General features: G+C 46.4%; 1 pseudogene; it reads right to left on the reverse strand.

Moving 5' to 3' along the window:
- Positions 1–24: 24 nt before the first annotated feature.
- LOC104662193 lies at positions 25–22,623 on the reverse strand (annotated as a pseudogene).
- Positions 22,624–24,087: the final 1,464 nt, after the last annotated feature.

Raw genomic sequence — 24,087 nt, forward strand, 5'->3', positions numbered from 1 at the left:
ATCAAAATTTTTTTGAGCACCTTTATCAGCCCAGCACTGTGCTAGGTTCTGGAAATACAAAGATGAATAAGCAAGGTCATCGCCCTCAAGGGGCTCCACATGTCATAGGGGAGTAGATGCAAGCAAATAATGGTAACGTAATATTATTTTGGGCCTGAGTACAGGGTACTTAGTTGATGGTATGTGACAAGGTGGGGTTCCCTAGGACCCTCCATTTCCGGGAGTCTGGGTGGAAACACTGGGGAGGGGAGATTCTCAGTGTGGTGAGGACTGAGTGCGGCAGGGACTCCCCAGCAGCTGAGGGCCTCTCTTCCTCTCGTGCTCTCGCTGGGGCTGGTGGTCCAGGGGTCTTACTCCTTGGAGGCCATGTGGACCATGAGGTCCACCACCCTGTGGCTACAGCCAAATTTATTGTCATACCAGGAAATGAGCTTGACAAACTGGTCGTTGAGGGCAATGCCAGCCCCAGCAGCAAAGGCAGAAGAGTGAGTGTCCCTGTTAAAGTCAGAGGAGACAACGTGGTGCTCAGTGTAGCCCAGGATGCCCTTGAGGGGGTCCTCCGACGCCTGCTTCACCACCTTCTTGATGTCATCACATTTGGCAGGTTTCTCCAGACCACATGTCAGGTCCATGACTGACGCATTGGTGCTGGGGACAGGAAAGGATATGCCAGTGAGTTTCCCATTCAGCTAGGGGCTGAGCTTGCCCACAGCCTTGACAGTGCCAGTAGATGCAGGGATGATGTTCTGAAGAGCCCCGTGGCCGTCATACCACAGTTTCCCAAAGGGGCCATCCACGGTCTTCTGAGTGGCAGTGATGGCTTGGACGGTGGTCACGAGTCCTTCCATGATACCAAGGTTGTCGTGAATGACCTCGGCCAGGGGGGTGAAGCAGTTGGTGGTGCAGGAAGCATTGCTGACCTTCTCAGGGCTGTTTCCATACTTTTCAGGGTTCTTGCCCGTCACAAGTCAGCGGAAGGGGCAGAGATGGTGACTCTTTTGTCTCCCCCCTCTAAGTAAGCCCCAGCCTTCTCCATGGTAGTGAAGACACTGGTGGACTCCACAACATCATCAGCGCCAGCATCATCCCATTTGACTTTGGTGGGACCTCGCTCCTGGGAAGATGGTGATGGGATTTCTATTGATGACAAACTTCCCATTCTCAGCCTTGATGGTGCTGTGGAACTTGCCGTGGGTGGAATCATACTAGAACATGTAGACCATATAGTTGAGGTCAGTGAAGAGGTCATCAATGGCAACAATATCCACTATGCCAGAGTTAAAAGCAGCTCTAGTGACCAGGCACCCAATACAGCCAAACCCATTTACTCTGGCCTTCACTTTCACCATGGTGTCTCAGGGATGTGGCTGGCACTGCAGGAGAATATGCAGCTGTCAGTTGAGTAGGAGGAGCAGACAGCTTGTAATGTAATATGTTAGTTCCTATGAAAGAGGGGAGCACTGTCTGGAGGAGTCTAGAGAGTCTTCCTAGAGGAGGAATATATGAGCTTGCTCTTGAAGGGCAAGTAAATGATTGCCAAGAAGAAAGGGAACAGAAGAACTTCTCAGGCAGAAGAAACCACACCTATGAGGACACCAAATATTATAGAGGGAGTGGAGAGAGGTTTGCAGTGGCTGGAGTATAGGGTGTGTAGAGTGTGAATGTCATGCCAAAGTGTTGTCATTTGATGCTGAAGCCTGGGGAACCAAAGATGGCTTTTCAACAGAGAAGTAGGATGAGAAGTCTTTCTAGGAGAATGACTGTTGAGAGGTTGGAAGATGACGTGGCTGGGGAAATATTGGAGGCAGACCAGGTAGAAGGCCACTACACAAGTCCTGGACATGACAATGAAGCTCCAACCAAGGCACAGGGGTGCGGAGTGGGGCAAGAGGCCAGATTCAAACAGAATTTCTGGGGTATAAGGGATGAGATATTGGAATGGGAGCCTGAGGATGACTAATTCTGGATGACTGACCTGAGACCTTTAGACAGGGCCTAGAGTGGAGAACCCCAGTCTATTAGGCCTCTTTAGCTTGATGGAAATATTTGTTTGTTCTAATTATCTGCTTCCTAAATAGCTTTTTTAAAATTTTTATTTATTTATTTATTTATTTATCTATTTATTTATTTATTGAGACAGAGTCTCACTCTGTTGCCCAGGCTAGAGTGCAGTGGCATGATCTCGGTTCACTGCAACCTCCACCTCACGGGTTCAAGTGATTTTCCTGCCTCAGCCTCCCGAGTAGCTGGGATTACAGGCACCTGCCACCATGCCTGGCTAATTTTTGTATTCTTAGTAGAGACGGGGTTTCACCATGTTGGCCAGCCTTGTCTTGAACTCCTGACCTCAAGTGATCTGCCCGCCTCGGCTTCCCAGAGTGCTGGGATTACAGGCATAAGCCACTGCACCAGGCCCCTAAATGACTTTCTGATCTATAGTTTGGTTTACTTAGGAGATATACCCTCAGGAAGAATATCTTTTGCAGATCAAAGGCTCATGTCCAGGGCACAGAAAATAATGTCTAATAACAAACACAAACTTCTCTTACCTCCTGCTCTGCTAAGGAATTTGGTCCTAGTTTCATGTTTTGGCCAATGTCCTTGCTTCTGGAATAGATAGATGCATTTTCTCCTCTGTATATGAGATGTATTTTAAGGGTAGAGCTGACATAATTTGCTGACAGATTGAATGTAGAGTGTGAGGAAAAGAGTGAAGGTGAGGATAACACCAGGCTTTGGGTTTATAAATTACCATTTATTAAGAATTACCATTTATTAAGATGGGAAGGCTAGGGTAGGAAGGAGTTTAGTCTTGGATGTGTTATATGTGAGATGTTTTTAGACATCCAGGTGGAGAGATGGAGAAAGTAGTTCAATAGGCCGGGCGCGGTGGCTCATGCCTGTAATCACAGCACTTTGGGAGGTTGAGGCAGGTGGATCACAAGGTCAGGAGATCAAGACCATCCTGGCCAACATGGTGAAACCCCGTTTCTACTAAAAAACACAAAAAATTAGCCAGGCATGGTGGTGCGCGTGTGTAGTCCCAGCTACTTGGGAGGCTGACGCAGGGGAATCGCTTGAACTCAGGAGGTGGAGATTATAGTGAGGCGAGATTGTGCCACTGCACTCCAGACTGGTGACAGAGTGAGACTCCATCTCAAAAACAAAGCAAAACAAAACAAAAAAACAAGAAAGTAGGTCAATATTTTAATGTAAAGTTCTAAGACATCACCCAGAATGCAGCAAAGAAAGAGAGATGAAAATATAGGCAAGGTGCAGTGGCTCATGCCTGTAATCCCAACACTTTGGGAGGCTGAGGAGGGAAGATCACTGGAGCCAGCAGTTTGAGACCAGCCTGGGCAACATATGGATACCCTATCTCTACGAAAAATTTAAAAATCAGCCAGCATGGTGGTGTGCAGTAGGTCCAGCTACTCCAGAGGCTGAGGCGGGAGGACTGCTTGAGCCTAGGAGGTCAAGGCGGTAGTGAGCTATGATCGTGCCACTGCACTCCAGCCTGGGTGACAAAATGAGACCCCATCTCTAAAAAAAAAAAAAAGAGAGAGGGAAAATATAAAGGAAGAGTTAATAGATATGGAGGATAAAATAGTCTAATCAATGCTTGCTTGGAGTCTCAGAAGAAAAAAAAAGAGAAGAAAGGTAATATTTGAGGGGATATAATGGCTGAGAAGTTTCCAAAATTAATGAAAGACATAAATCCTCAGATCCAAGGAGTTCAACAAATTAAAATAGGATTAAAAAATTCATATTGAGACACAAAGAGTGAAATTGTAGAACCAAAGAAAAAAACAGAGAAGGTTCTAAAGCAGCCTGGGGGGAAGAGTGGAGAAAATTACCTATAAAAGAAGAATCAGAATGTCAGCATAACTCCCAACAGCAACAGTGGAAACCAGGAGACATCCAAATGTCCTTTTTTAAAACTGTAATTTAAATACCACACAACTTATTTATTCAAAGTTATGATTAAGTGGTTTTTAGTATATTCACAAAGTTGTAGAAGCATCACCACTATCTAATTCCAGAACATTTTTATTGCTCCAAAAAGGAAACTCCTTATCCATTAGTAGTCACTTCCCCATTTCCCTCTTCCCCCAGCCTCTGGCAAGCACTAATCTACTTTCTTTATAGGTTTGCCTATTTTGAACATTTCGTATAAACGAATGATATGATATGTGGTCCTTCATGACTGGCTTTCTTCACTAGGCATATTTTCAAAGTTCATTTATGCTGTAGCATGCATCAGTACTGCATTCCTTTTTATGGCAAAATAATATGCCACTATGTGGATATACTGTGTTAAATTTATCCATTGGTCAGTTGATGGACATTTGGATTGTTTCCATCTTTTGGCTATTATAAATAATGCTGCTATAAACTTTTACAAACAAGTTTTGTGTGGACATATCTTTTCATTTTTCTTGGGTATATATCTAGGAGTGGAATTTCTGGGTCATATGGCAACTCTCTGTTTAACATCTCGAGGAACTACCAAACTGTTTTCCAGAGCAGCTGTACTATTTTATATCATACCATTTTATATTATTGGTGGGAACCAGTAATGAATGAGAATTCCAATTTCTCCACAGCCTTGTCAGCACTTAATATCATCTGTCTTTTTTATTATAGCTACCTTAGTGGGCATGAAGTGGTATCTCATGGTGGCTTTGACTTGCATTTATCTGATGGCTAATGATGCTGAGAATCTTTTCATGTGCTTATTGACCATTTGTATATCTTCCATGGAGACATGTCTATCCAAATCCTTTCTCCATTTTTAATTGGGTTGTCTTTTTATTATTGAGTTATAAGAATCCTTTATACATTCTTAATTCCAGATCCTTATCCAATATATGTTTTTCAAATATTTTCTCCTATTCTATGGGTTCTCTTTTCGCTTTTTTTTTTTTTTTTTTTTTTTTTTTTTTAAGACAATCTCATTCTGTCCTACAGGCTGGAGTGCAGGAGTGCAGTGATATAATCATAGCTCCCTGCAGCCTCAACCTCCCTGGCTCAAGCAATCATCCCGTCTCAGACTCCCAGATAGCTGGGACTATAGGTGTGCACCACCATGCCTGGCTAATTTTTCTTTCTTTTTTCTTTCTCTCTCTCTCTCTTTTTTTTTTTTTTTTTTTTTTTTTTTTGTGGAAATGAGGTCTCACTATGTTGCCCAGCCTGGTCTGGAACTCCCAGATGATACAAGCAATCCTCCTGCTTCAGCCTTCCAAAGTGCTGGGATTACAGGTGTGAGCCACTGCACCCAGCCCAAATGCTATTTTTAAAGTGCTGAGAGAAAATAACCATCAACCTGGAATTTTACACTGTAGTAAACTGTATTTCAAAAAGAAGGGTAAAAAACAATGGAAATTTTGATTGTTAGTTGAGGTTTTACCAGCAGCTAACTCCCAGTTAAGGAACTCTTTAAGGGATGTACTTCTGGAAGAAGGGAGGAAAGTCTGAGATGCAAGAAAGAACATTTCAGGCCGGGCGTGGTGGCTCACGCCTGTAATCCTAGCACTTTGGGAGGCCAAGGCGGGTGGATCACCTGAGGTCAGGAGTTCGAGACCAGCCTGGCCAACACGGTGAAACCCCATCTCTACTAAAAATACAAAAATTAGCCAAGAGTGGTGGCAGGTGCCTGTAATCCCAGCTACTTGGGAGGCTGAGGCAGGAGAATCACTTGAACCCGGGGGGCAGAGGTTGCAGTGACCTGAGATTGTGACACTGCACTCCAGCCTGCCTGGGTGAAAGAGCAAAACTCCATCAAAAACAAAAGAAAAAGAAAAAGAAAGAAAGAAAGAGAGAGAGAGAAAGAAAGAAAGAAAGATTGATTTCAGCTGCAGCATTTATTTATCACGCTAAAAGAGCCACCCACATTAGCAGCCCCAGCACCCTGAAGCCAGGCAGCCAGTCACCACCCGTCCTAACCTTCTTCCCCAGTAAGGTCCCAGTGGTAAAGCACAGGCTCCTTCTTTAGGCTGCATGTATTCGTAGGAATTACAGAAAACTGGAACACCCCTGGCTGGCATGCAAAGGGATCATAGGAGGTTGGTTTGCAGAGGAAACCTGCTAAAGGCTGACAAGCAAAGGATTTCTCTCCTGGGAGCCAAGAGAAATAGACTCATCAGTGGCCCATAATGAGATAACTGGTGGGTGGCCTGTCCAGTACCCCCTGTGAGCCCTAACTAGTTGTAAGGAGACAGTAGCCCATCACCATGGAAGAGTGGGCCGTCTCTCCTTTCTCCAAGCTGCCATTGTGTGTCTTATTTTATTTATAAGAGACAGGGTCTCGGCAGGACATGGTGGCTCATGCCTATAATCCCAGCATTTTGCAAGGCCAAGGTGAGTGGATCACCTGAGGTCAGGAGTTCGAGACCAGCCTGACCAACATAGAGAAACCCCATCTCCACTAAAAATACAAAATTAGCCTGGTGTGGTGGCGCTTGCCTATAATCCCAGCTACTTGGGAGGTTGAGAGAGGAGAATCGCTTGAACCTGGGAGGTGGAGGTTGTGGTGAGCCGAGATCACGCCACTGCACTCCAGCCTGGGCAACAAGAGTGAAACTCAGTCTAAAAAACAAATCACAACAAAACAACACCACATCTACTCTAATTGCTCATAAACGTATTCAGTTACTTTTCCAAACTATTTTCCCAGGGTGTTTAATGTCAGTTGAATGAACCTCATGTTCTGTGAAACAAATCAGACAAAACCCTTTAAGACTTCCAGAATTCAGTTTAATATGTTAGTATCTGAAAGTATTGCATGCTTCTGAAGCCGGGAAAGAATGCAGAATTCCTGGAAAGTTCAAAGGTCTTTTTAAATTTAATTTAATTTCTTATTTTATTTATTTATTTATTTATTTTGAGATGGAACCTCACTCTGTCACCCAGGCTGGAGTGCAGTGGCGCAATCTCGGCTCACTGCAACCCTCCACCTCCCCAGTTCAAGCGATTCTCCTGCCTCAGCCTCCTGAGTAACTGGGATTATAGGCGTGCACCACCATGCCCAGCTGATTTTTGTATTTCTTGTAGAGATGGGGTTCCACCATGTTGTCCAGGCTGATATTGAACTCCTGGCCACAAGTGATCAGCCTGCCTTGGTCTCCCAAAATGCTGGTATTACAGGCTTGAGTCATAGTGCCCGGTGACCTCAAAGGTCTTTAGACCTAGGCAGGAAGATATATACATACTCTTTAAAATTTTATTTTATTTATTTATTTTGAGATGGAATCTCGCTCTGTCACCCAGTCTGGAGTGCAGTGGCGCAAACTCGGCTTACTGCAACCTCTGCCTCCTGGGTTCAAGTGATTTTCCTGCCTCAGCTTCCAGAGTAGCTGGGACTACAGATGCACACCACTACGCCTGGCTACTTTTTGTATTTTTAGTAGAGATGGGCTTTCACCATGTTGACCAGGCTGGTCTCGAACTCCTGACCTCAGGTGATATGCCCATCTCAGCTTCCCATAGTGCTGGGATTACAGGCATGAGCCACCGTGCCCAGCCTATGTACATGCTTTTTAAGAGTCAAAGAAATGCAAAATCTGTTGAAGTGCTCAGCCTAGGTAGGGCTTGTAGATTTAAATGAGGAGACTAAAGAAGTAGTTAATGTGGGCTTTGACCACCCTTGGAGTTATAGAATCATTGATTTAGCAACTTTCAATGTCAATGTGTATTCTTTTGGCAACCTCAAGCATGCTGATAAACCATTAGTTTCCTCCTGGGAAGGAGAGGAATTCCCCCAGCTCTCTCTGGTTCCAGAGCTTATGTGTGGCCAAATTTTCCAGTCAGAAGTAACTTCATTTCCCTGGAGTGATAACCATGTTCCTTATCGGGTAACATCTTTCAACCCAGGTAAGATTTCTAATTAAGTTTAGAAATGTTTTAGAGTGGCCCATATTTTCTTGTACAGAATCTGAGGTGGCTGGGCGCTGTGGCTCATGCCTGTAGTCCCAGCACTTTGGGAGGCTGAGGCAGGAGGATTGCTTGAGCCCCGGAGATCAAGGGTGCAATATGAGCCGTGATTGTGCCGCAGAACTCCAGCCTGGGTGACAGAGTGAGACTTTGTCTTTAAAAGAAAAAAAAGAAAAAAACAAAGAAGAAAATGATTCTGAGCAAATTGGGCATGATATGTTCTTGTAATGTTTAACAAATTTAGCCAGTTGGAGAAACAGCCATGTGACTCTAAACTTCAAATATGTGACTGATTGTAGTCTTAGGATTTTAAGTTCAATTTGTACTGTTGAATTGTACCAGAATATTCAGGAGAACTTTAAGTTCACTGGATTTAAAAGGTTAACTTGTTAGATCAGTGTTATTTAATATTTGAGAAAGTTTTGTTCATTCAGACTGAAGTATTTTCTTTTTGTATTTTGGTTTTTTTTTTCTTTTTTGAAACAGGGTCTCGGTCTGTCACCCAGGCTGGAATGCAGTGGTGCAATCACCACAGCCTCAACCTCCTGGGCTCAAGAGGCCCTCCCACATCAGCCTTCCAAGTAGCTGGGACTACTGGTGAGCACCACCATGCCTGGTTAATTTTTGGTTTTTGTAGAGACAGGGGTCTCACTATGTTGCCCTGGCTGGTCTCAAACTCCTGGGTTCAAGTGATCCTTCTGGTCTCCCAAAGTGCTGACATTACACGCATGAGCCACCACACCTGGCCCAGGTGAAGAATTTTGTTTTTCTTTTCTTTCCTTTTCTCCTTCCTTCCTTCCTTCTTTCTTTCTTGCTTTTTTTTTTTTTTTTTTTTTTGAGACGGAGTCTCGCTGTGTCATCCAGGTCCAGGTTAGAGGGCAGTGGCGCTATCTTGGCTCACTGCAAGCTCCACCTCCCGGGTTCACACCATTCTCCTGCCTCAGCCTCCTGAGTAGCTGGGATTATAGGCACCCACCACCACGCCCGGCTAATTTTTTGTATTTTTAGTAGAGACGGGGGGGTTTCACTGTGTTAGCCAGGATGGTCTCAATCTCTTGACCTCGTGATCCGCCAGCCTCGACCTCTCAAAGTGCTGGGATTACAGGTGTGAGCCACTGCACCCGGCCCTTTCTTCCTTTCTTTTTTTTTTTTTTCAGTCTCGCCCTGTCACCCAGACTGGAGTGCCATGGCATGATCTAGGCTCACTGCAATCTCCACCTTCTGGGTTCAAGCGATTCTCCTGCCTCAGCCTCCCGAGTAACTGGGATTACAGGTGTGCTCCCCCATGCCCAGCTACTTTTGTATTTTTAGTAGAGATGGTGTTTCACCATGTTGGCTAGGCTGGTCTCGAACTCCTGACCTCAAGTGACCTACCCACCTCAGCCTCCCAAAGTGTTGGGATTACAGGCGTGAGCCACCGCGCCTGGCCTCTTTGGTCATCATTAATCTTTTATTCTCCCTTTCCTAGATAAAACATTGTTTATTCTTGTTGTGTTTTAAATATTTTTTTTATTTATATGATAGAGACAGGGTCTTGCTCTGTTGCCTGAGGAGTGGAAAAATACTGAATATCAGAGGTCAGAAAAGTCAGGAAACTCCCCTTAATGCTAAAACAACAAGGTTATCTGGAAAGCCCCTAGCAGGGCAAGCGGCTGTTTGTGGTTTGGTCAAAGGGCGGGAACCAATGAACAACTGACTAATGTTTAACTTTAAATGTCAGCCAATTGTAAACCTACAACTGTAAAAACCCCCAGTGACTCTGTAACTTGCTGTAACTTGTTTGTGTCTGACTATAAAAGACGGCTGAACACCGAGCTCGGGGTCTCTCCCTAGGATCTGATACCTAGCTGGAGGGAACCGAGTTCCAACTCGAAATAAAGTGATCCCTGCCACTTGGCTTTGTCTCTGGACTCTGGTGGTTGCTTTCGGGTCATCGCGGGTCTGGGCATTACATCTTGGGGGCTCGTCCGGGATTGCCCCTAAGCCCACCAGACCCCAGGCCAACGGGTCATCACAAAAGTGAGTAAGCCGGCTCTGTTTATATGTTGTCTGTCTGCCTCTGAATAATCCCACTGGGACTGTACATGAGACTGATCTAGTCCTGGCGGACGCGCTATAGGACAGTCAGTGGAGGCCAGTGGGAGACGTCCTCCGGTACTCATCTGGGGCTCTGTATTCTGTGGCCCATCTGCTCCTGGTCAGGTCCTAAGCCCGAGACGCGCTAGCGATCAATATATCTTGGTTGTTGGAAGTTATCTGTTGCACGCCCCTTACTAATTTACCTTGATTTACAGGAGCTTTGGAGCCAGTCCTGTACCAGGCACTAATATCCCTTACCACCCATCTTCTATCAACAGGACTTCCTCGGAATGGGCAATTCCCAGACCACACCACTTTCTCTCCTTGTCAATAATTTTAAAGATGTGAGAGCAAGGGGACATGATCTCAGTATACAACTTAAAAAGGGAAAATTAATAACCCTCTGCCGCTCTGAGTGGCCCACCTTCGGCGTAGGCTGGCCAGCCGAGGGAACTTTTTGCCTCCCCATTATCCTCCAGGTAAAATCAAGAGTTTTCCTGCCAGGTCATTTGGGACACCCAGATCAGATCCCCTACATTTTAGTCTGGCAAGATCTGGTGGAAAATCCGCCCCCGTGGCTAGCTCCCTTTCTGCTGACCTCTGAACCCTGTAAAACCCTAGTCGCGCAACCAACTGGGACCACCAAAAGACCAAAAACTCCAACTGCCCCCTTGCCCCCTGTGTTGCCTGACAGCCAGGACCTCGCATCCTTGGAACCCCCGCCTTATCCTCCCCCTCCCGGACCCCATGCCCAAGCCCAACCGGCCGCACTCCCAGGAAGCCATGAGGGCCGAGAAGCGGCTGCGGCACCAGGAGAAACTGAAAGTGAACATGGCTCGGGAGGGCCAGCAGGGCGAACGCGCGGGCGTGTCCAGCGTGAGGCAACTCCGCGAGTTCCCGATTCCACTGTAGCACTCCCCTTAAGGGAAATAGGACCCCCCGATGACACAGGTAACCCTAGACTCCAGTATTGGCCATTCTCTACCAGTGACCCGTACAACTGGAAGACTCAGAATGCCCGGTTCTCTGATAACCCCAAGGACCTAACAGCCCTTCTAGATAGTGTCATGTTCACTCATCAGCCCACCTGGGATGACTGCCAACAGCTCCTCCGCATTCTGTTCACAACGGAGGAACGGGAGAGAATCCAGGTAGAGGCTAGAAAGTTGGTTCCTGGAGATGACGGTCAACCGACTGCAAACCCCGACCTCATTAATGCAGCATTTCCCTTGACCAGGCCGACGTGGGACTACAATACAGCAGAAGGTAGGGGAAAGCTACTCGTTTATCGCCAGACTCTAATGGCGGGTCTCCGGGCTGCAGCTCGCAAGCCCACTAATTTGGCTAAGGTATATTCTGTTTTACAGGGAAAGACAGAAAGCCCCGCTGTTTATCTAGAAAGACTAATGGAAGCCTTTAGACAGTATACACCTATAGATCCAGAGGCACCTGAAAATCAGGCAGCAGTCGTTATGTCCTTTGTCAACCAGGCAGCCCCAGATATTAAAAAAAGCTACAAAAATTAGAAGATTTGGAGGGAAAACAGGTCCAGGACCTCCTTCGCATAGCACAGAGAGTTTACAACAACAGAGATGCTCCAGAGGAAAGACAAATTAGGGCCACTGAGAAAATGACCAAAGTCCTGGCAGCGGTCGTCCAAAAAGAACAACCACCGCCAGGAAGCACCCAATCCACGCGTGCCCCTAGGTGCAATCTGAGTAAAGACCAATGTGCATACTGTAAAGAAATTGGTCACTGGATAAAAGACTGCCCCAAAAAGAAACAGCGCCAGCCAGGCCAAGGACAATGGCAGCCCAAATCTATGCCGATACTAGTTACCCAAGATACAGACTAGGGGAGACGGGGTTCGGATCCCCTCCCCGAACCTAGGGTAACTTTACAAGTGGAGGGGTCTCCGGTCCAGTTCCTGGTCGATACCGGGGCACAACATTCAGTCTTAGTCAAGCCCTATGGAAAGTTATCTTCCAACTCCTCCTGGGTTCAAGGGGCCACAGGAACCAAGAAATATCCACGGACAACCCAGAGAGCAGTAAACTTGGGAACCGGGAAAGTGTCCCATAGCTTCCTGGTCATCTCTGACAGCCCTTGTCCCCTGTTGGGGAGAGATCTGTTGACTAAAATGGGGGCACAAATCCATTTTCAACCAGAAGGGCCCAAAGTGACTGACTCCCAAAACAGGCCACTATCTGTTCTTTCCGTAACTCTAGAGGATGAGTACCAGCTTCACCAGGAGTTAACGCCTCCTAACCAAAATATAGACTCCTGGCTCCAGAACTTCCCGGAGGCTTGGGCAGAAACAGGAGGGCTAGGGCTAGCAAAGCACCGTCCCGCCATTTTTGTTGAGCTTAAGCCCGGGATGGACCCTGTTTGCGTGCGCCAATACCCAATGGCCCTGGAAGCCAAAGAGGGAATTATACCACACATCCGCCGACTCCTAGATCATGGAGTCCTACGCCCCTGCCACTCACCATGGAACACTCCGCTGCTACCAATACAAAAACCCAACAGTAAAGAATATAGGCCGGTACAAGACTTAAGAGAAGCCAATAAAAGGGTAATGGACATACACCCGACGGTGCCAAATCCATACACCCTCCTGAGTACCTTGAGTCCTGAAAATCAATGGTATACTGTTCTAGACCTAAAAGATGCTTTTTTAGCCTGCCTTTAGCCCCTAAAAGCCAGGAAATTTTTGCCTTTGAGTGGACAGACTCTGAGAGAGGCATAAGTGGCCAACGGACGTGGACCAGACTGCCACAAGGATTCAAAAACTCCCCAACTCTGTTTGATGAAGCCCTCCACGAAGACTTGGGTGAGTACCGATGCCAACACCCCAGTATAACTCTCTTGCAGTATGTTGATGATCTCTTAATAGCGGCAACGTCCCCAGAGGCCTGCATCCAAGGAACCAAAGACCTCCTGAAAACCTTGGGAAACCTGGGTTATTGAGTCTCAGCTAAAAAGGCCCAGATCTGCAGGCCAGAGGTAACCTACTTGGGGTATCTACTTATAGGGGGACAGCGCTGGCTAACAAATGCTCGAAAAGAAACTGTCCTACAGATCCCCAGACCGCAGTCAACATGACAGGTAAGAGAGTTCCTGGGATCTGCAGGGTTCTGCAGACTCTGGATACCTGGCTTCACTGAACTGGCAAAACCCCTCTATCAGGCTACCAAAGAGCAGCAGCCCTTCAATTGGACTGAAGAGGCTGAGCAAGCTTTCCAGCAAATCAAAACTGCTCTGCTCTCGGCCCCAGCGCTGGGTCTTCCGGATGTCTCTAAGCCTTTCCACTTATGCGTGGATGAAAGCCGGGGCATAGCGAAAGCAGTATTAACTCAAAATTTAGGTCCCTGGCGCAGCCCGGTTGCATACCTCTCAAAGAGACCGGACCCGGTAGCTGCAGGATGGCCTCCTTGCCTCCGGATGATTGCTGCAACGGCCCTGATGGTCAAAGACGCTAACAAACTGGCCATGGGCCAAGAATTACAAGTCATCACCCCTCATGCTGTCGAAGGCATCCTCCGACAACCCCCTGACCGATGGCTCAGCAATGCTCGGCTTACCCATTATCAAGGGCTGTTACTAAACCCCCTCAGAATAACATTTAAGCCCCCGACAACCCTAAACCCAGCATCATTGCTGCCAGACCCAGACTTAAGTAAGCCGCTCCACAACTGTGCTGAAATACTAGCCCAGGTACATGGAGTCAGAGAAGACCTCCAGGACCGACCGCTACCAGATGCAGACCTCACCTGGTTCACTGACGGAAGCAGCTTCGTTCACCAAGGACAGAGGTATGCGGGGGCGGTGGTAACCTCAGAGACTGAGATAGTTTGGGCTGAGCCTTTACCTCCAGGAACATCGGCTCAAAAGGCTGAGTTAATAGCCTTGGCACAAGCCCTGAAACTAGGCAAAGACCGTAAACTGACAGTATATACTGACAGCCGGTATGCATTTGCCACTGCCCACATACATGGGGCTATATACAAAGAGAGGGGGCTTCTCACAGCTGAAGGAAAAGACATTAAAAATAAAGAAGAAATCTTAAATCTTCTGGCTGCCCTTTGGGAACCCAAAAAGCTGGCTATCGTCCACTGTCCGGGACATCAAAAGGCCACTAACCCAGTCACTCGAGGAAACAACCTGGCTGACCAGACTGCAAAAGACGTGGCTAAAACCACTCCTCAGCTGCTGGCCTCCAGCTGCCTGATCCCAGGCCCAGAGAATTGCCCTTTCACCCAGAATACTCAGAAGAAGACCTCCAGTGGATAAGTAAACTCCCCGGAACACAGGTCAGTAATCAGTGGTGGAAAGATTCTAACAACAATACCATTCTCCCGGACAGGTTGGGGCAGCAAGTAATAGCACAAATCCACCGAAGCACTCATCTGGGCCCGCGGCGGATGTTAGATTTGATTCAACACGCTGGACTAAAAATTAAAAATGCCCCTGAAAAAGTAGACGCCACGGTTAAAAACTGTGTAGTATGTCAACTCAATAACGCCAGTCACGGGACCCAGACCACGGGAAAAAGACACAGGGGAGATAGACCTGGTATATATTGGGAAATTGACTTCACTGAAATAAAGCCAGGAAAATATGGATACAAATATTTACTAGTTTTTATAGATACATTCTCAGGATGGGCAGAAGCTTTTCCGACAAAAAAAGAAACTGCACAGATTGTGGCCAAAAAGATCCTAGAAGAAATCCTGCCCAGGTACGGCTTTCCAGTCATGATAGGGTCGGATAATGGGCCGGCCTTCACCGCAAAGGTAAGTCAGGGACTGGCTTCCATCCTTGGGGCTAATTGGAAACTACATTGTGCTTATCGACCCCAAAGCTCAGGTCAGGTAGAAAGAATGAATAGAACATTAAAAGAGACCCTAACTAAATTGACCATGGAGACTGGCGCTAACTGGGTAGTCCTCCTCCCCTACGCTCTGTTCCGGGCACGTAACTCTCCTTATAAACTAGGACTTACCCCTTATGAAATAATGTATGGCAAACCACCCCCTATTCTCCCTAACCTTAAAGACAATCTCCTCAAAGCTGACACAGATAATGGTCTTGAACTTTTGTTCTCCTTACAAGCCCTACAGAGAGTTCATGAGGAAGTCTGGCCCAAGCTAAAACAACTATATGAAGCTGGGCCTCCACCCATTCCACATCAATACAAACTGGGAGACTGGGTCCTCGTCACGCGCCACCGACAAGAAACCCTAGAACCCTGGTGGAAAGGACCATTCCAGGTGATCCTGACTACGCCTACGGCCCTCAAAGTGGAAGGCATCGCCGCCTGGATTCATCACACCCACGCCAAGCCTATAGACCCGCTCTCGGACCTTGTTACATCCTCGACGGGAGAGGCAGCAACCTGGACAGTTGACCGGACCAAAGAAAACCCTCTAAAACTTGTTCTACGCCGTCAGCAACCTAAACTGTAACTATGACACCTACCTCCTTTATAACTCTTCTACTCTTATGGATCCCTTGTGGGGAGACCCAGGCGAACCCGGCAACATCCCCTTTCGCTTGGCGTTTCTTCCTGACTGAGAACTGGACCAATTATGCTCAGAGAGAACAAAAGGGCTATGTATTAGGCACTGCTGACTGTCCCCTGGGGGGTTGTAGCACTCCCATCCATCTAAATTTCACTGATTTTAAACACCAGCCAGGAAAAGCAGCACCCGCAATTTGTTTCCTCTTTGACCAAACACTCTCTTATTGTAATAACTCATGGGTAGAACAAAGTGTCGGCTGTCCATATAGGTCCTGCAAAATCCACACCGTTAAAATCCTAAAAATTTCTGAGTCCCTATCCAGTCAAATGTGGCAGTCACACAATTTCTTTAAAACCACATCAGGCTATACCTGGGTTATCTGGGACCCCTGGGACTCCCGCTGGACTTCCCAGCAAAAAGGGGCTATGTACTTGACTTCAGGAACTACCTGGCCTAGTAGCCGTTTCTTTCTCTGGCGTTCCCTTGTTCAGATCCAGACCACCCTACACGCGGCTATACAGAACCAGGAAAGGGAATTAAATGTCCAGCTTTCAACTTTAACTCCTACCCGCCCCTTTTCCTGGTTATCCCTATTAAGAGAAGGGTTAGAAATCGCAAACACCACTGGCCTAGGCAATCTCTCTGCATGCTTCTTTTGCGCGGCTCTAGGGCGACCGCCGTTAACCGCAGTTCCACTTCCAGGCCCGTCTAACGCTTCTCTCAGCCTAAACCCTAACAATAGCCACATACCACCCCCGATCCCTGACGTCCCCTTGTTCCTAAACCCTGGACAGACACAAGTTTCCTTTTGTTATTCAAATGCCGGCACTACCCTCTGTAATACAACTTCCACTCCCAACTCAACCCTCTTTGCCCCTCCCGGTTCTTTCTTCTGGTGCAATGGGACCCTATATAAGAACCTTTCCACTCAGGCCACTATAACCCTACTGTGTCTCCCTGTCACGCTAGTCCCCCAACTAACCTTGCGCACCCCTGCAGAATTTTCCAGGTGGGACTCCGCCCCTTTCCCTAGACCAAAACGAGCTATATTCCTCCCCCTAGTAGCCGGAGTCTCACTCACCACGTCCTTAGTTGCTGCAAGACTAGCCGGGGGAGCTTTAGGTCACTCCCTTATCAGCACTGCAAAACTCTCTCATCAATTCTCCATAGCTATGGAAGCTTCCGCCGAATCCCTTGCCTCATTACAGAGACAATTGACTTCCCTTGCCCAAGTTACTTTACAAAACCGCCGTGCACTAGACCTGTTAACGGCCGAAAAAGGAGGGACCTGTCTTTTCCTCAGAGAAGATTGTTGTTTCTACATAAATGAATCTGGACTCGTAGAAACGCGAGTTCAACAACTACATAAACTCAGCCTAGAATTGCAGAAACAACAATTCACCTCTGCTGCCAACAGCTGGTGGAATTCCTCCATGTACTCCCTTCTAGTGCCCCTCATAGGACCATTCATAAGTATACTTCTCTTACTCACTATAGGACCATGTATAATAAACAGATTAACAAACTTTGTAAAAGAAAGACTCAACACTGTCCAGCTTATGGTCCTGAGAGCCCAGTACCAACCTGTACTCACCGAGACTTCCGAGTCAGACATATAAGACCCAATATTGGCTCTCAAGATACTAGAGAGAGGGGGGAATGAGGAGTGGAAAAATACTGAATATCAGAGGTCAGAAAAGTCAGGAAACTCCCCTTAATGCTAAAACAACAAGGTTATCTGGAAAGCCCCTAGCAGGGCAAGCGGCCGTTTGTGGTTTGGTCAAAGGGCGGGAACCAATGAACAACTGACTAATGTTTAACTTTAATTGTCAGCCAATTGTAAACCTACAACTGTAACAATCCCCAGTGACTCTGTAACTTGCTGTAACTTGTTTGTGTCTGACTATAAAAGACGGCTGAACACCGAGCTTGGGGTCTCTCCCTAGGATCTGATACCTAGCTGGAGGGAACCGAGTTCCAACTCGAAATAAAGCGATCCCTGCCGCTTGGCTTTGTCTCTGGACTCTGGTGGTTGCTTTCGGGTCATCGCGGGTCTGGGCATTACATGCCCAGGCTGGTCTCCAACTCCTGGGCTCAAGCGATCCACCTGCCTTGACCTCCTAAAGTACTGGGATTACAGCCACTGCGCCCAGCCTTATTCTTGTTGATTTATGTGAGGGAAAGGATATTTTCAAATTTCCAAAAGGATAGAGTTATTTGGGTTATTCATTCTTGTTACACTCTAATTTTGTTGTATTATGGTCTGATAATATGGCTTATATGATACTTCTTTTGGAATACATTCAGAGTTTCTTTGAAGGCTAAGTCTTGGTTAATTTTTATAAATTTTTCACAACTGAATAGAATATGTATTCTCTGTTGAGTATAGCGTTTTATATATTTCCGCTGAATTCTAGGCCTGGAGTCATCTTGAAGGCTTGCTCCCTTTATGTGTAGTGCCTGGGCTGGGAAGACTCGGCACAGCTGGGAGCTGGTATAGCTGGGGCTCCTCCAGCTTCTGCCATCCCTCTGTGGTTTCTCTGCATGGCGGCATCAGGGGAACCAGACTTCATATATTGTGGCTCAAAGCTCTGAAGACATTCCAAAAGGGACAGTGCCAGGCAGAAGTCATATTGCTTGTAATGCCTTTTGTGGCCTAGCCTTGAAAATCACACGGCCTCACTTCCACTGTGTTCTATTAGAGGCGAATCTTTTTTTTTTTTTTTAAATCTTGCTCTGTCACCCAGGCTGGAGTGCAGTGGTGCAATCTCAGCTCACTGCAACCTCCACCTCCTGGGTTCAAGTTATTCTCGTGCCTCGGCCTACCAAATGGCTAGGATTACAGGCGTGTGCCATCAAGCCTGCCTATTTTTTTGTATTTTTAGTAGAGATGGGATTTTGCCATGTTGCCCAGGCTGGTCTCAAACTCCTGGCCTCAAGTGATCATCCACTTGCCTTGGCCTCCCAAAGAGCTGGGATTACAAGCGTAAGCCACCTCACCCAGTTGCGTTTTTTTTTTTTTTTTTTTTGGAGACAGAGTCTCACTCTACCGCCCAGGTTGGAGTGCAGTGGCACTATTATAGCTCACTGTGACCTCGACATTCTGGGCTCAAGGGATCCACCCACCTCAGCCTCCTGAGTAGCTGGGACTACAGGTGCACACCACTACGCCTGGCTGATTTTTAAAAAATGTTTAGTAGACATGAGGTCTCGCTATGTTGCCCAGGCTGGTCTCAAGCTCCTGGCATCAAGCAATTCTCTCGCTTCAGCCTCCCAAAGTGCTGGGATCACAGGCATGAGCCACCGTGCCTGGCAATAAACATTTTTCAGTCTTTTTCTATATTAGGCACCATGCTATAAGCTTTATCTATTATCTCATCTGATCCTTACAACAGCCTTTGGGGTACATTATATTCTTTACAGTGAGGAAACTAAGGCATAGACAAGCTAAGGAACCTGCCCCGTTACTCAGGGGCCATGCTCAGATTTGAGTGGTGGTAAGCGTCCCGAACTCTTAATCACTATCCTCTACTGCCTCAGTGTGCCCAGCAACAAACTTGGTGCTGAGAGAGCAAGATGTTCAAGACAAGTTCTTCACTTCAGGGAGCTGACCTAGAGCCAGAGAGATAAAAAAAAAAAAAAAAAAAAAAAAAAAGATCAAAAGAGCTCAGGAACAAATAATACAGAAGGGTACTTAATAGGACAGATTTTACCAGTTTGGGATTAAATAGGTTCATATGACTTTTGTTTTTTCAACACCGCGCCCTGCCTCAACATTTAACATTTTCAAGCTTACACAAAAGGAGAGAAAATAGTATAGTGAATCCTCAAGAACCCATCACCCAGAATAACTAGCATCAATTTATAGCCAATCTGGTTTCATCCGTACCTCACTTTCTACTGGATTGTTTTGTTTTGTTTTGTCTGAGACAGGGTCTCACTCTGTCGCCCAGGCTGAAGTGCAGTGGTGCAATCTCAGCTCACTGCAGCCTCGACCTCCTGGGCTCAAGTGATCTTCCTGCCTCAGCCTCCTGAATAGCTGGGACTACAGGCACATGCCACCATGCCTGGCTAGCCTACTGGGTGTTTTGAAGCAAATCCCAGACATCATATTTTTTAACCCACAAATACTTCAGCATGTATCTTTTAAAGAGAAAGAATCCTTAGGCCAGGTATGGTGGCTCATGTCTGTAATCCCAGCACTTTGGGAGGCCGAGGCGGGCGGATCACCTGAGGTTGGAGTTGAAGACCAGCCTGGACAACATGGTGAAACCCTGTCTCTACTAAAAATACAAAAATTAGCTGGGCACGGTGGGGCGCAACTGTAATCCCAGCTACTCAGGAGGCTGAGGGACGAGAATCGCTTGAACCAGGGAGGCAGAGGTTGCAGTGAGCTGAGATTGCGCCACTGCACCCCAGCCTGGGCGACAGAGCGAGACTCCATCTCGAAAACAAAAAAGAATCCTTGTAAACATAACTGTAATATCAATATTGCCCCCAAAATCATTAACAATAATACCTTAATGGTTATTGTCACTTTCTTTTGGGACGAGGTCTCACTGTCACCCAGGCTGGAGTGCAGTGATGTGACCATGGCTCACTGTAACCTTGAACTCTTGGGCATAAGTGATCCTCCTGCCTCAAGCTCCTGAGTAGCTGGGACTACAGGCACACTATTACGCCCAGTTATTATTTTTTTATTTTTTGTAGAGACAAGGTCTTGCTATGTTGCCCAGGCTGATCTTGAACTCGTGGCCTCAAGCAATCCTCCTGCCTTGGCCTCCCAAAGTGCTGGGATTACAGGCCTGAGCCACAGCACCTGGACTGCCCCTGAGTTTTGCTGATAAAAACCAGCAGTCTTTTTCTGTCCAGCCATCCTACTTCACTGCAGCCCAGCACCTGTCCAGGCCCTAAAAGCTCTCCAAGGAAGGCTGACCCCTCCCTTGGGGGACCCCTGGGATGAGGCACCAAGAGCTGGGATCCCAAGTGTATGGCTCCTTGCTTTTCCCTGAAACACTCAGCTTTTGTTTCCACAACACGTCTGAGGGGTTGCAGCAGCAGCCCCAACCACACCCTCAATAAGAATCTGCCTTTCCTGGCCGGGCGCAGTGGCTCACGCCTGTAATACCAACACTTTGGGAGGCCGAGGTGGGTGGATGACCTGAGGACAGAAGTTCAAGACCACCCTGGCCAACGATGTGAAACCCCGTTTCCACTAAAAATACAAAATTAGCCAGGCATGGTGGCGTACGTCTGTAGTCCCAGCTATTGAGAAGGCTGAGGCAGGAGAATCACCTGAACCCAGGAGGTGGAGGTTGCAGTAAGCCAAGATTGCACCATTACACTCCACTCCAGCCTGGGTGACAAGAGCGAAACTCTGTCTCAAAACCTGCCTTTCCCAACAACAATCCGTACCCCGACGTTGAGCTTCGTCCAGCTTCTTCCTGCTTAGTGAGTTCCCCAAGGGTTCCCATGTCCCCTGTCTGGCAGCTGAGCCCACCAAGACCCTTCTCCACCCATCAGAGAGGGTCAGACCCTGAATTCTCTAATCTCAGGAATCTCTTTGACCCCTCACAAAAACTTGCTCTGGGATAGTCTTTGTGTACCAACGGTTACTGGGAGAAACAGGTTATATCGAGACACAAAGAAAGATCTTGCTCTAACCCTCCCCGGGGCCAACGGTTGTCTGTTGCCAGTAATATTTACAGCGTAAGAGGGCTGGACAAAGGTCAGCTCCAAGGTGATCTGCTACCTCCTCCTAGACAGCCTGTGTTGTTGTTTTGCCTTCCTTTTGTTTGCTACTTAGTCTCACTCTACTGCCCAGGTTAGAGTGCAGTGGCGCAATCTCGGCTCACTACAACCTCCGCCTCCTGGGTTCAAGTGATTCTCCTGCCTCGGCCTCCAGAGTAGCTGGGACTACAGGTACGTGCCACCATGCCCAACTAATTTTTGTATTTTTGGTAGAGACAGGATTTCACCATGTTGCCCAGGCTGGTCTCAAACTCCTGGCCTCAAGTGATCCACCCCCTTGGCCTCCCAAAGTACTGGGATTACAGGCATGGGCCACTGTGCCCAGCCATGTTCCTTTATTTTTTAAACTGGTAGTACATTTGCATGGTTCAAAATTCACAAAGTAACGAAAGATATATAGTCTCCCCACTCCTGCCCTCAGCCACCCATATCTTCTCCCTAGAAGCAACCAATTCAATCAGTCTTTTGTGTGTTTCCTTCAGAGTTATTTTATGTATATACTAGCAAATATACACATATCTCTATATATTCCACCCCTTTTTACATAAATGGTGTTATGCAATACAAAATGTTGTGCTACTTTTTTTTTCACTTAACAATATATCTATAATTGATCCATAGAGCTTTCTGTTCTTATTACAGCTTCAAAGTACAGTGTATTCCGAAGTATAAATATATTCTAAGCTACTTAACTGAAAGTATTTTGTTGGTGGACTCTGGTTGGTTTACATGCCACTTACAAATACAGTCATGCCTCACATAACAATGGGGATACGTTCTGAGAAATGCATGGTTAGGCGATTTTATCATTGTGCGAAATCATGGAGTGTGCTTACACAAACCTAGATAGCCTACTACAGACCTAGACTGTATGGTGTAGCCTATTGCTTCTAGGCTACTAACCTATACAGCATGTGACTATATTGAATACTGTAGGCAACTGTAACACAATGGTAAGTATTTGTGTATTTAAACATAGAAAAGGCACAGTAAATGGTATGATTTTATGGGACCAATTTCATATATGCGGTCTGGACTGTTGATTAAAACATCATTATATGGTGCATGACTGTAACTGTACTGAATAAACTTATAAACAGGACCCAGACAGCTTTTAACAAGTAAATTCTTTTGCTTAGAAATAAATTAAAGTTCCAACTAAAGGAGGCATCCTGCTGTGTAAGATAAAGAATGATAAAATACCCCAAAGGATCAGAAAAGATACAACTTACTTTTGGCTGGCTTGGGATGAGGGAGACGATGTGTGGAGTGAAAAAGACTGAGTCTGGCCAGGCGCGGTGGCTCATGCCTGTAATCCCAGCACTTTGGGAGGCTGAGGCAGGTGGATCACCTGAGGTCAGGGGTTCAATACCAGCCTGGCCAACATGGTAAAACCCCCTCTCTACTTAAAATACAAAACATTAGCTGGGCTTGGTGGTGGATCCCTGTAATCCCAGCTACTCGGGAGGCTGAGGCAGGAGAATTGCTTGCACCCGGGAGGCAGAGGTTGCAGTGAGCTGAGATTGCGCCATGGCACTTTGGCCTGGGCAACAAGAGTGAAACTCTGTCTCAAAATAGAAAATAAAAGAAAAAGGCTGAGTCTGCGAGAGGGGAAATCACAGATGGATTCATTTAGAAAAAAATGAAGTTACATTGAGCTATGTATAGAATGCACAGTATTGGGGGGTGAGTTGTTAGTTCAACTAAAAAAAAAAAAAAAAAAAAAAAAAAAAAAAAAACTTTAACTTAAAAACTCCAGTATTAAAATGGCATTATATATATTGCTTGGCTAGGAATGTAAGTATCAGGCTGTTCAAATAAATCACAGACCTACTGCAAAATCTGACCCAGTTCTTAGGAACACAGACTATAAAACACTGTAATGGAGGCAAAAATCCACATCAAAATCTCCATTGTCTCAGAAGACTGGATTTAAAGAAGCCCTTCTCTATTCAGTGACACTATAACTGGTAAATTAGAATAATACTGTTCTTGCCTTTTGTCATTAATATATGCTTGCCACTTCTTGGCAAATGTCTTTGGTTTCTTTTTGGTTGGTGGGTAGAAGGTGAGTGTAATGCAGTTAAGGTGGCAAATTTTCCCACAAACAGGCACTGCAGACATGACATCTTCCCACAATGCACTTGACGCTCTGAATTATTAATTAGGGCGTTATATGTATTGCTTGGTGCATGAGGTTATATTTAACTCCATGTACTGAACAATCTAAGCTTTCTACCTTCCTGGGTTTGAAAATTAGTTTGTAACAAGATTTCTTGTTTGTTTGTTCAGAAAAACATTCTTGTAACAAGGGTGGGAAATCATTTTAAGCTGACCCAGAGAAGTGAAAACTCAGTTGAGGTCTGGGATAGAATCCCCAAATAGGAACATCCACAATTAACCCCTGACACCCCCAGGTTCAATCTTCCAGAAAATTCTATCTGGAAGTATTGAAAAAGACATCAATCAGATCTGAGTTCAAATCTAGATTCTGCCAAAATCTAAAATACAGCCAGGTACAGTGGCTCACACCTGTAATCCCAGCACTTTGGGAGGCAGAGGTGGGTGGATCATTTGAGGTCAGGAGTTCAAGATCAGTCTGGTCAATATGGGGAAATCCTGCCTCTACTAAAAATACAAAAATCAGCTGGGTGTGGTGGCAGACACCTGTAGTCCCAGCTACTTGGGAGGCTGAGGCAGGAGAATCTCTTGAACCTGGGAGGCAGAGGTTGCAGTGAGCTGAGATCACGCCACTGCACTCCAGCCTGGGTGACAGAATGAGACTCCATCTCAAAAAAAG

The sequence above is a fragment of the Rhinopithecus roxellana genome, chromosome 7, assembly GCF_007565055.1.
Source record: "Rhinopithecus roxellana isolate Shanxi Qingling chromosome 7, ASM756505v1, whole genome shotgun sequence".
NCBI classification, from domain to species: Eukaryota; Metazoa; Chordata; class Mammalia; order Primates; family Cercopithecidae; genus Rhinopithecus; species Rhinopithecus roxellana.